This window comes from Mugil cephalus, chromosome 13, assembly GCF_022458985.1.
Source record: "Mugil cephalus isolate CIBA_MC_2020 chromosome 13, CIBA_Mcephalus_1.1, whole genome shotgun sequence".
In the NCBI taxonomy this organism is placed as follows: Eukaryota; Metazoa; Chordata; class Actinopteri; order Mugiliformes; family Mugilidae; genus Mugil; species Mugil cephalus.
The window spans coordinates 26,687,761-26,701,463 of NC_061782.1; the positions used below are offsets into that span (position 1 = coordinate 26,687,761).

General features: G+C 39.2%; 2 long non-coding RNA genes across 2 annotated transcripts; one reads left to right on the forward strand and one right to left on the reverse strand.

The window, feature by feature from the left end:
* Positions 1 to 1,520: 1,520 nt before the first annotated feature.
* Positions 1,521 to 5,600, reverse strand: LOC125018715. Its single transcript, XR_007113987.1, has 3 exons — positions 5,495 to 5,600; positions 4,424 to 4,553; positions 1,521 to 2,054 (listed from the first exon to the last, which is right to left on the reverse strand). It is a non-coding gene; the product is annotated as an uncharacterized LOC125018715 (long non-coding RNA).
* Positions 5,601 to 8,478: 2,878 nt separating this feature from the next.
* Positions 8,479 to 10,336, forward strand: LOC125019200. The gene is made up of 3 exons (XR_007114044.1): positions 8,479 to 9,139; positions 9,563 to 9,843; positions 10,074 to 10,336. It is a non-coding gene; the product is annotated as an uncharacterized LOC125019200 (long non-coding RNA).
* The last annotated feature ends 3,367 nt before the right edge of the window (positions 10,337 to 13,703 follow it).

The window sequence follows — 13,703 nt, forward strand, 5'->3', positions numbered from 1 at the left end:
TGGATGGGAAATGAGAAATGCTATGGAATTAACGTATTTTGACTATGTACTAAAACAACGTGAAAAATAACACGCTTAGTCCTTACATTTAAAGAAAAGATAACCTATGTGCATGGATCTGCAATAAAGGCTCAGCAACTTCAATGAAACAACAGCTGTATACATTCTCACACCCACCTATCCAGTCAATTGTCTCTTTTGCACAACTATCAAAATAAAAGTATCGGAATCACACACTTAATGCAGAACTGCCCGAAACCGACGTGTTATCTTACCGGTGTAGGTGGTGCCGGACTCTGTTCTTTTAGTAAATTACTTACCTCTGAATCCGAACTAGTTTTTTTTATAATAATTATTTTTTTAATAGCTTGTTTTAGCGATGTGTTATTCGCGAACGAGCAGACTCATGTCGAGGAGAGCCGACACTGAATAATAATAATAATGATAATGGGGTAATGATTAATAGTAAGACATACTGTATTGATTATCAGGGGGAAATTATGTTGCTTTATGACACATTACATCCATTCGTTCACACGGTGTGTAGCTACAGTTGTAGCAGGGGACTGCAGCCACCAAGCAGACTGCGCCCGGGGAACAATTTGGGGGTTGGGAGCTTTCTCAAGGCATTCAAAGCGTGGATGCGGCATTGAATGCTGCAGACGAGCCGTGTGGCCGCCATCTTGGACCAGTCATCAGCGCCGTTCACTCACCTGAATGTGAGGAATTAATGTGACCATAACTCATGGGATCCTCAAACGATTTCCCAGCGTGTTTCTTTGCTGAAAATGCCAGACATGTGGCTAGAGAGGGTGATTATTTACATTGACAACAAGTATTTTAATACTATGCACGCAGACAGTAGGCTTAATATTTTGAGTCTGTGTCCAGGTACATGGTGTTTGTAGTGTGCCACACACACAGGAGAGAGAGCTATTCAGCTCTTTTACTTAACCCCTCATATTGATTTTAAAATTACCATTAAGGGACAAAAGAGTCCTCCTCAAAAACGCCCTAAAAATAACATGTTATTTTTCTACTTTTTTTTTTACATAAATCTTTTAATCCACTTCAGTGTTAATCATAATTATTAAAAGTTGGATTATTCTCTAACTTTTAACCCTTTATATGTCAGTGTTCATGATGGCATTGAAATCTTTTTGAAAACACCAAAAAATTGGAATATTTTCAATAATCTAAATGCAAAGTGGATTTTTCTTGGGGGATTATTAGATCCTTTGATGTGTCAATCATTAGTAGCAACATTGCATTTGATGAGTTTTTATTATTATTATTTATTTTATTTTTTTTGTAGTGCCCAATATAAAAAAATACTCCCATTAAAACCAATTGAAAATCAATTGAAACAAAGTGCTGCAAGCTGCACTTTGACTTTTTTCACATTCAGACCCATTCTCTCCCTCTTTTAAGTGACAGGATAAAAGATATAGCTGAAAAACCCTCAATTACACACACACACACACATGCAAACACACAAACAGACACCCAGGTCAATGCAAAGATCACTATGAACCCACTCGCCTCCATGACCACAGTAGGGCAACAGTAACATTTTATTTTTTGTAAACAACATTTCAAAGTGTGTGCACAAACATGCATATGCAGTACATACATGTGGGTGTGTGACTTCAGTTCACTCCAGAGGAATGTACAAACTTTGTAAATCTATTTTCCACACTTGATGCAGGTGTTGGTTCCTTCCTCCTTTGACCAGTGTAGCGCATGCACAGTCAACTTTTGTGGGATATGAAGGTTCCTGGGTACCTACTAATACAAGCTGTGTCTACCCTTGCTGGGGCCCTCATGCTTCTGCTACACTGGCTTAGTGTGCAGGGGAACCTCTGTTGCGTCTATTTTACGGACCAGATCCCCTGGGGAAATTTGCTCGGTTTGTACAATTTGCTCTGGTTGCATGATGGATACACAGCCGTCCTCAGCACAAAAGTGTTGAAAGCAACGACAACCAGGATGTTGTACAACAAAATCAGTGGCCAACAGCAAGTCTTTCAGTGACAGCTGCAGGCACCTAAATACTGCAAAAGAAGAAAAGAAGACATTTAGAAATTATAATATAATATAATATAATATAGGTCATGAGCATGCGTGGGTTCATAGTGATCTCTGCATTGACCTGGGTGTCTGTGTGAGCGTGTGTTTGCATGCATGTGTGTATGTAGTTGAGGTGGTTTCAACTATATCTTACAAAAAAAATACAAACAAAAATAAAAACCTATCGAAATCAATGTTGCTACTAATCAATGACATGTCCAAGGCTCTAATAATCCCCCCAAGAAAAATCCACTCTCTATGGAGCCCCTAAAGAGACATAGGGGGAAAAAAAATAATAAGAAGAAATATCCATGTAGGTGCCAAATTGTTCATTTTGTTTGTTTCTTGTGGGTGTTGTGCACATTTGTGCCAGTAGGTGACAGTATCTTTAGACCTCTGCTACATTAGGGCTACGGAGCAATGAAAAGACGTAACTCATGTGCGTCCAAACAACGTCTAAATTTGGTAGAAAAGTGAAATGTGAAAAGCCGTCATTTTCAGGTTGTTGAAAAAACGTCTACAGAGATGTCCCTGAATTAGTCTTCATTATGATATTGTATATTCATAATTAATCAAATGTTATGAAATACATAATCACAAATTCATGATTGAATTTTAACTCAAGAATTAGACATAATTCACAGTGAAATATTTATTGTTTCCAATTTACATTAACGTATAAAAATAAAAGTTTTTCAATACCTAAGAAATTAACATTTAACAACAAACGCAAACACATGGCGGTAACATAATGTTTACAATATTTGACTGCAAAAAGTGCACAAAAAAACTAAAAAGTTCACCCCCTTAAAAAAAAGACATAATTCACAAAAAAAGTAAAAGATTAGTTCTCCATAATATGTAATAACAATTTTAATAATATTTTAAAATACCTATTTTCTCATTTCAGTCAGTCAGTCATAAGCCAATGTAGCTGTGCCAATATTTTGATTATATTATAAATGTTTATTTTGATATTATCTAGGTGATCATTCCCAAAACTGTGTGATGGTGTCTGTATTTCTGTTTTAGTTTTTTGTTTTTTGATTTATTGATATACATAGTTCCGGTTTAGTCGTCGTAGCACGGGGGACCTTAATTAATGACGCACAGAGTGTGACGCATGTGCAGTGTAGCCACACCTTCCCGCCCAGAACTTGGGAAGAGTGTATAATGGTAAGCTGTGTAGGGATGCTCTCTCTCATTAAACTATGCTAGCATGTTTAAAAGTTGGTTCTTCTGTTGGAAACGTTCTGAAAATGTAGGGTCAGGTTGTTTGTAATGTTTTGGTGTGTTTTAGGTATTGTAAAAATGTTGTTTCTATTAGTTTGGTCAGTTTTGAGCCTAATTTGTATGTTTTCTGTCCTGTTGCAGCTGCTGAGAGAGCTTGTGCCTGTGTCTCTGCTCACTGTGTCCCCCCTGCTCTTATAGGTTCGTCACTAAATTCATTATTAAATGGTTAAAACTGTTAATTTTATAATTGTAAATGGTCTGCCTAGAGGGATATCCACAGTATGAGTGTGTTGTACTAATTAAAGGACATAGGACACATAGAAAGAACGTTTTTATTTTATTGAAATAGTGACCCAGGTCACTTTGAATATGCTATATATTGCTTTGTTTGTTGTTTATTATTGATGTAAATTAATTTATAAATGCAAAATTCATATTTAATGGCACATTTTGGTGTGTACATTTTATTTGTAATCATATATGTATATTCATTTTCCTTAAAAACAAAAGGCCCAGAACTTGGGAAGAGTGTATAATGCTGCTGAGAGAGAGCTTGTGCCTGTGTCTCTGCTCACTGTGTCCCCCCTGCTCTGATAGGGAATAAAGTGCTTATCCCACATTCTGGCCCTGGAGCATTTATTCTTCAAGCAACCAGATGAAAGCTGCTACACCAACTTGGCAGGAGGCTAGGCTGTGATGATGCAGTTCCATCAAAGCAACACAACACTAATGTAAAATCTAATTAGTTGACGTTACTTCAAGTATGTAAACCTGTTGCCTCAAAAAAATGAAGAAATTCATATAATTCATATAACTTAATAGCCATGCTTAGTGTTAACTTATTTTTTTCATTTTGTGTGGACTGCTTGATACAAATTTAACCGTACTTAGAATTACTAAATACCTACTACTTACTACTCACTCTTTTTTTTTTCAGTTTACTTAAATTAAACAAACCAATTTCCTTGAATGGGTCCTTGTCCTTCTTCTCTCTCTCTCTCTCTCTCTCTCTCTATCCCATTTCTTATCTATTTAGCTGTTATACCTATGTAAGCCTATGTAAGCCCAAACAACAGATAAACTGCCTGAGGCAAGTTTTTAATACGATCCATGACAATACCTCCCTCCAGAACGATGGCAGTGGAGATGGGCTGGAGGTCTACTAAACTTGGACCCTCATGAGGACTATCTTCACTGACAACTGTCAGCACACCAGCAGCGCATTCTAGGGCCTCGTCTCTCGCTGTATCCTACAAAGACACACACACACACATATTCTTCATGAATACTACTTCATTTGGTATGGTTAAACTAAAGCTATGGTCCACAAAGTCCATATATTCTTGAAGAGTGACACTGACTTTTCAACCTGGACTCCTGCTCCTTAGATTAACAATGAATTAATGTGTACAGTGTTTATGTGGCAAATTTCATTTTTATTTACTGGCTGTTTAAATACCTCTCAGATTAGCTGTGGAGGAATTGCTATACAAAATACATCAATCATTGTACAAAATGTATATTGTATATTGTACAGATAGAATTACATCCTCTATGTAAGCACAGATATAGTTCTATGTTATTTTAGACCAAACTTTTTATCATGTGCTAGTACTTAGAGCGCATGCCTTTGATAATTCACTGGAGTCGTCACCAAGTAAAATAGGAATGCCTTTGAGGACAACAGAGCGAAGTAGTCACGTCTGGTGTCTAATAATACGCCGAGAGAAAAGACGAGTTAACAGAGTAATTTGCAAGGCACAAGTCAGACAAGAAATACAATAGGTTGGGCGAGTTGGGCTCTGTTCGTGGAAATTCACAAACTGCCGGGATCAGTCTCTCATAGTGAGTCAGTACCTCCATAAAAAACTCCAACTCCGACAGCGGGTGTGCGCGTGCACGTGACGAGCATGCCTGCGACCGTTAGTTTCTCCTCAAATTTAACGTGACAAAAGTGTTTAATGTTCCCTGTTTTCAACACCGAGGAAGTCGTGGGTTGAAAACATTGACCAAGTTCAGTCAAGATTTAGCCACGTTATGTCCAGAATATAGTTCAGCTAGCGCAGAGCTCTATAGCTCTGAGCTAGCGTTAGCCGACATTACTACACACGTCATTACTAGCAAACACGAAAAATATGGCGCTTACTTACAGAAACAAAACGGTCTAAAACAAGGGTAAAATATTACTCACCAAATGAGTGTTCCAAGCACACGAATGCTGAAAATAACGTTAACGAGTGCCGTTGCAGGGATTACGCCCAGCTCCTCGTCCGTTGCAGGTATGTTGTTAACCGTTAAATGTAGAAAGGAAGGAGCTGCGCATGCCCACAGGTTGAAGAAAAAAAAAAGCGGGCGAAGTTTTCAAATCATAACCGAAGCAAAAGTACTAATACCACTCTGTGAAACTACTCTGTTAATTACATCTCCTGCAGTGAAATTTTCAATGAAGTAAAAACATATATCCACAAAAAGAAATACTTAAAATCTTAAAAGAAAAAGTAGCATACTACTGATTATTATTATATATCACGTAGGCCTGTGTATTATTACATATGTAGTGATGTAAAAAGTACAATATTACCCTCTGAAATGTAGAGTGAAATTTTTCTTCTTCTTTTTTTTTCTTTTTTTTTGGACTAAATTTGGACCACAATGGACAGGCTAAACACAGCCCAAATTTCAACGACTATTTTTGGACTAAATGTGGACCACAGTTGACGGGCTAAACACAACCCAATTTTCAATGACTATTTTTGGACTAAATTTGGACCACAGTGGACGGGCTAAACACAACCCAAAAACCGTGTGGTGTTTGGTGGGCACTACTTAGAGGGAGAGACCGTGTGTGACGCTGTGAACTTTTCTCTTTCCACGCTAGTCCTGGCCACAATTTACACACTAGACACAAGATTTTTTCTGCAGTTGTAGACAAACTTGTTCTGACTCTCACAAGGACCCATGTTTTTAACTCGCACATGTATCCAAAATATTTACTCTAGAAGGACAAAAAACATATCAAAGTCTTCAGGAAGGTCTTACGACGCCCATGGTCTCCATGTTTTTCAGATAGGAGCTACTGTTTTGTCACAGCAAGCCCAAATGTGAGACCAGCAAAACGGGGGAAAATCTGCCTATTTCTCCACATCTCTCTGCCCCGGCCCAGCGCGCTTCTGTCATCATCGATGACCACCTTGAGTTGACACAGCAACCTGTGACCCGCAGGCCACAGCTGAGACCAGTTCATTATTTAGGGACTCCTCTGATGTCTCTGCTGTTAACCCGTTTAATCCCAAATTTTTCCCTGCATAAGTGCATGCATCTCATACCTTAGACCTCCCTAGTACATAAAATGTATGATTTGTTTTTTAAATTTCATGTTGATTATGTATGTATATATGAAAAAGTAGGTTATATACTCCTTATATACTGCAACAATTGTTGCATTTATTGTCTTTGTTTTATTGCATTTCAGGGTTTCGTTTTCATTTGAGCATTTTCCTTTATTGCGCTGCGGGGTGTCAACCTCTGGGCATCTTCTTATTCAGCTTGGTAGCCTACTGTGGGGGAATCACTAGTATCAAGTGATATTGTACATCCCTTAGGGGTTTGGGGTATACAGAATACACACCTAAAACCTAGCCTATCATAAAACCTGGCATAACACTTATCATGACTATGTTTTATGCAAGTGGCAACAAATGTTGCCATGCTTATATTTATTCTTCTTATGACCAGAAAATGCACAAAGGCATATAGTTCACATCATATATCAGTAGTAGACCCTTTTAAGTATGCATGTTGAAAATATTTTAGTTATACCATCACATTAAGGTAATTTACCTACTTCCTGTGAGTTAAGTGTGCTAACTGTGGGTTAACTGTGGTAACTGTAAGCTGACTGTGCTAACCCTGAGCTAATTGTGCTAAATGTAGGCAAACTGTGCTAACTCTCATGATTACAGAGATGAGACCCCCGGCAGTAGCCCCCCGTAGCCCTTTCAGAATTTCCCAGAGGGAATTTTCTAGTTATGTATGTAATCAGGTGGGTTAATCGGCGCAAGTGCGCACACAGGGGAAGCCATATGGTTTTTGACCGTGCCAAGGAGTGTAGCATGTAGAGTTCAGAATGTAATGTGTAGTGTTGTATCCAAAAATAAATCCGCGACACCGGGTTAGCTCAGACTACTGAGCTAGGCTAATCGCTATCTGAGGTGCTAACAGCTGGCTAACATGGTGGCCTCACTCCCGGTTTGATGCCATTTGTCCCGACTAAAATATAATATACAACACATTAAATACAGTAATGATTTGGAGATTAATGTCTTTAATTTTAAAAATATTAGCGTTCTGTTACAAGTCATGAGTCACATTTCACATCTGGGCTATAACAAAATTCGATGATGGAGTGATGACTTTCAAAGTGTTCTCTGCCCAGATTTTAAGTCTTGATAGTTTAGTTCTTCATCTAATATAGAACATCTGGATCACCTGAATTTTACACAGACAAATAGACATGTAAAATGATGTATGTGTTATATGTACATAATGTGTATGTGTACAGAATACTATGATACGCATACGAATACGCATATTCACATTTTGTTTCCTCGATCTTAATTTATATTGCCATTTAACTTAAACTACTATCATATAACCTTGTTTCAATATCTAGACTAACATTATGTATGGACCCATACTCTAATATAACATTAATATTTTTTTTTTCCCGTATTTTACTGTAACATTGGTCGTATGGAAAAAGTAACAAGACATTAATGTTTCGTACTTTACGTGGTGGATTAATACTTCCCAAATGGACACATTTTACGTATAAGTATCATTAATTATTATAAAAAAAATTCACCCCCGTACAGTTGTCATGAATAGTGAAATAAACCATTGAGACCAAACCTGTTTTTTGTACCAGGTTGTAAACATGTTTAATACTGCTGTAAAGTTGACCTTTTAACAGTTTTTCTCCATTGGTTTGGCTCATTTCTTGAAACAGAAATTACATTCTCAAAACAACATGGACAAACCTCCAAACCACTTGGCAATTGTTGACAACGGAATTGTATTTCTCATTGATTTCATCACTTTGTAAATGTCTTAGTACATCTTTGCAAATGATTAAGTACAGGTAGCCTACAGTTAGCACAGCTAGCCTACATTTAGCACAACTTCCAAGTGAATAGATCCTGTTGGTCTAAACTGATTGATTGATTCTCAGTTTAATGGTTGTTCTCTCCAAAACATGTCAGCATCAATTCATTCTATAAGTCATCACATGCAAAATAGTCTATTCAATCGTCAAAATAACTCAAGAACCTAATACCATGAATCCATGAATACCATATATGAATCTCTTGGAACATTTGATAAATTGATTAATTGACAGTCAGGTTAATCTACAGCTTGACTAACGAAGGAGGAGTTTCACACATCTCAGATGACCAATCAAACAATATGTTTAGTTACCTGACAGGTGCTGTCCACGATTGTGAATGCTGCCAAAGATGTATATATAGAGCTTGACCAGGACTAGTACAATTTCTGAACATGGAGGCACCTGGCCAAGTAAATGAACAAGGGCAACTGCCTGCTCAAGGAAGAGGAAGAAGAAGAGGAGGAGGAGTAAGGGTGCGTGGTGGTAGAATAGGGGGAAGAGGTCGAGGAGCAAGAAGACACCATGCCGTTCCAGATGAAATTCGGGCCACACTTATAGACCATGTTATCAACCATCGGCTCACAATGGCAGAGGCAGGTTGCAGAGTGCAGCCTAATGTGCCCCGCTCACAGTCTCCTCCATCATCCAAACCTTTCGCAGGAAAAACAGGTATGTATTCAGTCAATGATGGAATTATATGTTGAATAGGACAGCACACTGTGCATAAAGCAAGAGATGTAATTTACTCATTTACCTATTCATTTAGAGAGTGTGTGTGTGTGTGTGTGTGTGTGTGTGTGTGTGTGTGTGTGTGTGTGTGTGTGTGTGTGTGTGTGTGTGTGTGTGTTATAGGCCTACAGTAATATCTTACCTCAATGGGATGTTATGACACTAAAAATGACAAATAAACTATTGAATTATTGATGATACAGTTCACAGTAGTATAACAGTGCAGTGATGCATTACAATTGTGGTAAAGTTACTGTAAGCAAAACAACAATACAATTACATTAGTAACTCATTCTGTAAGGCATACATAAGGCATACATTACAAATGGTAATACAGTGTTGTCCTTTGAATTGTATGTCTAGGATTGGACAATAACCTTGCATGGGTGGCAGAGGAAAGCTTCTCAATGACCAACAAGAACAAAACATCTATAACATGGAGATGGCAAATAATGCCATCACTGAGACAGATACGCACTGCAATCACACAAGACAATGCGATATTCTAAAATGTCAACCCTATAAGCATCTCCACAATAAACTGGATATTGAACAAGCATCAGATGACCATGAAGCAACTTTACAGGTTACCATTTGAGAGGAACTGTGGTAGAGTGAAAGAGCTGCGGTACCAGTATGTACATGTAAGTCAGTTACTGGTTGTCTATCATTATAAACTTTTTACAATTAAGCAGTGGTTCGCAAACTTTTTTGGCTTCAGTACCCCCTTTACCTGATGTCTGAATCCAAGTATTCGCTTAATTAGTGCCTCCCAAGCAGATCTATCTAATACTGTGGATTTTACTGTAACATTTCAGTATGTCTAGTCATTGATGATTTCCCCCTCTTTTTTTTTTCTTACTCTGTTGTACAGAATAATGGCATTGCAAGGAAATGAGACCCCTCACATCCTCGTGTTTGTGGATGAAGCTGGCTTCAACTTGGCCAAGGGCCGAAGACATGGCTGTAATATTACTGGCCACCGGGCCACGGTGGATGTCCCAGGCCACCGTGGGGGCAATATAACTATGCGTGCTGCCATTTCTGAGAATGGTGTGGCCAATCACATCCCCAGTCTTGGCCCATACAATACACAGAAGCTCCTCATCTTCTTGGACTGCCTTCATTCTAATTTGATCCCTGAAAATGAGAGCGGTCTCGTAGGGCCTCCCCTACCAAAGTATGTAATTGTGTGGGACAATGTGTGGAATATATGGAAGTTACTTTATGTGTGTGAATAAAAATGGTTACAATTTCCTTGGCAGTAGCTTGAGTGTAATAAGACAGTACCTTGAGTGCAATGTGTGAAGTCAAACCTTGGAGGGTACTCTTACTGTAAAGTCCTATTTTTTCTTTTTTATTCAGTTTTATACACAATTGTATTCTGTTACCTAGAAAAAAAAAAACTACAGCACAGTAACCATTGTGAATGAAGGACTGGGCTAAGACTGAGAGGTGGACATAAGGGATATTTCAATGGTCCTCTGCCATAGTGACAAAACATCTAACCATTTTGACTTGCAGTGCTCACACAATGCCAAAGGGATAATGCATTTTGGGGGCACTGACTGTTTATATGAGAAAGAAATTTAGTTTTGACACATGAGTGAACTGTTTTGGGAGAGATATGAGCTTTTGAAGGTGAACAATGGTGTTACTGAACCATCCAGGTTATTTTGGCAAAAGCACCAAGAGTGTTGAGAATGTCCAGATATTTTGCCTTTTGGTGGCACTGACTATTTATATGGGAAAGGAATTTAGTTTTGAAGCATAAGTGAATGGTTTTGGGAGAGATATGAGCTTTTGCAAGTGAACTGTTGTCCTGAACTGTAAGACTGTTCTGCCAAATGATCTTAGAGCTTTGAGAATGTAATTTCTATTTCAAGGAATGAGCCAAACCAATGGAAAAAACTGCATGTATTTCTTTGCATGTAAAAGTACATTTTCTTGCTGTCAACATAATCAACTGTTGTGCCAAAGCAAATTGATTTAGGTAGAAAAGCGTACATCATACATGTTGATGAACTACCAACATATAAAACCATGATAATGCTAGCTAATGCTAGCTTGCTAAGAGAGGTCGTTTTTTCTAAAATGGTGGTGTTGGGGTAAAGTGAGACAAATGCTCAAACATCTTTTAACTTAATATTTCAATAGGCCTACATGTTTTATTTTTAATGTCATAAACATTGTAGAAAAGCCATCATGCCAAGGCAATACACCAAGAAGACATCCTGGGGCGAAACCCCTCTTGAGGAGATGGAGAGTGTAGCCATTCAGCTCAAGGAAAGAAAGACCATAAGAGCAGCTGCAAGGGATCTTAACATTGACAAGTCAAGCCTCCTAAGATTCATAAAGAAAAAAAAACAGAAAGGTAGGGTAAAATCAGTAGCCTGGGGTGCAGTAGCTGAGGCAAAGAGAATATTCACAGATGAAATGGAGGGGGAGCTTGCCAAACACTTGAAACAACTAGCTGAAAAGTTCCATGGCCTTCCTCCAGTTCAGTGCCGTCAACTGGCATTTGAATATGCAGAGGAAAAGAATATCCCTGTCCCTGCCAATTGGACAAAGACACAATGTGTAGGTAGGCTAGGGTGTGCAAGAGATCACATGATTTAACTAAGGCCAAAGTTAACTAAGGCCAACTGATCTTGGCACAAAGCTAAATCTTATAATAATTAATTGTCTACCCTAGGTAAAGATTGGTTTGGCAGCTTCCTATCACATTGCCATCTCTCTGTGCGAACTCCGGAGGCAACATCCCTGGGAAGGGCTACAGCCTTCAACAAAACTACAGTTGGGGAGTTCTTTAACAATCTGCTGTAGTGATGGACAGGTGACATAATTAATTCTTTAGTTGCAAATATTTTATGGAGGCTTTACCTGTAAGATTTGGTTTTGATTCTGATAAGATTCTTCCCTTGCCTCTCATCTTTAACAGGCATACTTTCCCTCCCCACATGATTTACAATGTGGATGAAACATGTGTCTTTACAGTAGAAAAGCCACAGCAGGTAAGCTACACATGATACACTAGAGAGCACCAGACTGATACTGAGTGGCTCTGATAATGACCAGTTAAAGCTATTGACAGAAGGCTGGAACTAATGCTATTAGTAATGTTGTGAACCTATGAACTGGGAAAAAAGAATGAACGGACAGAAAGGAAATACAACATACCTTTAGACTAGCCCACTTGTTGCACATGCTATTGATTCTAAACTTTTTATTTGCAGTCATACAGGTTGTGACTGAGAAAGGAAAAGAAAATCAAGTTGGTTCTGTCACATCGGCTGAGAGGGGAGAACAGTTGACTGTGGTGTGTGCAGTGAATGCTGCTGGGAATTCCACACCTTCCATGTTTGTCTTCACCAGAGTTAAGTTTAAGGAGTGCTTCATGATAGGAGCACCTCCAGCGGCCAAAAGTACCTCCACCAGAACGGGATGGATGACTTAAGACACCTTGGCTGAGTTTCTTGACCACTACAGCACACTAACTGCACCCCTGACCATCCCATGCTGCTAATCCTGGATAATCTCGAGGCTCACATCTCACTCAAGGCAGTAGAAATACCTAAGAGCTATGGTATTGTTCTGCTCATGCTCCCACCCCACACATCTCATGGCATGCAGCCTCTTGACATGACTGTGTATGGCCCGTTCAAGACCCAATACAGCCGAGCTCTTGATGGGTGGATGAGATCCAACCCTGGCAAAACAGTCTCCATCTACCAGACTGCAGGAGTCGTGAATGAGGCCTTCATGTCAGTAGTGACACTGTGCAACATCCCTTATGGATTTAAGTCCACTGGGGTTTTCCCATATGAAGTGTTTGCACCATCCATGGTGTCTGACCAGCCAAACCCTGAGCTTGAGGCTGGCCCTGCAGATGATCCACCCCATGCAGATGATTTGGATGGTCCACCCCCTGTAGATGATGCACCTACAGATGAATCAACCCCATGCAGATAATTCACTTGCTAATGCTAATCCATCCACTGCGCATGGTCCACATGGATGTGCCTCACCAACTGACTCGGATGTGCCACGAGTTCCCAGCAAACCTGGATGTGTCTCCTCGCGAAATCCTACCACTTCCCAAATGTCACCCCAGGACACAAACGAAATGAAATCGCGTGAAGACGGTCATCCTAACTGATACCCCTGAGAGGCAGGCAATTGAAAAGGCTCATGAAGAAAGACAAAAGAAACTTGCAGTGAAAAAGCAAAATAGCAAAGAAGATGGAAAACCCAAAAAGAAAGCAACCAAAAAGAAAATCGTAATTTCTCAGAAGAATCCAGGGAAACACCAAAGAGTGGAAGAGACCCACGTTTGCTATAGAGGAAAATGATGTGGCACATGTTCCTAAAAGTGATGTGGTGAAGAAGCTGCCTCCACCTAAAAGGCCTGGAGGAACCACATGGAGAGAGCAACCCCACATCTTTCCCTGTAGGCTTCAGAGCTGGAATGTAGAGTAGGCCTAGTTGTAGAGAATGAGAGCTG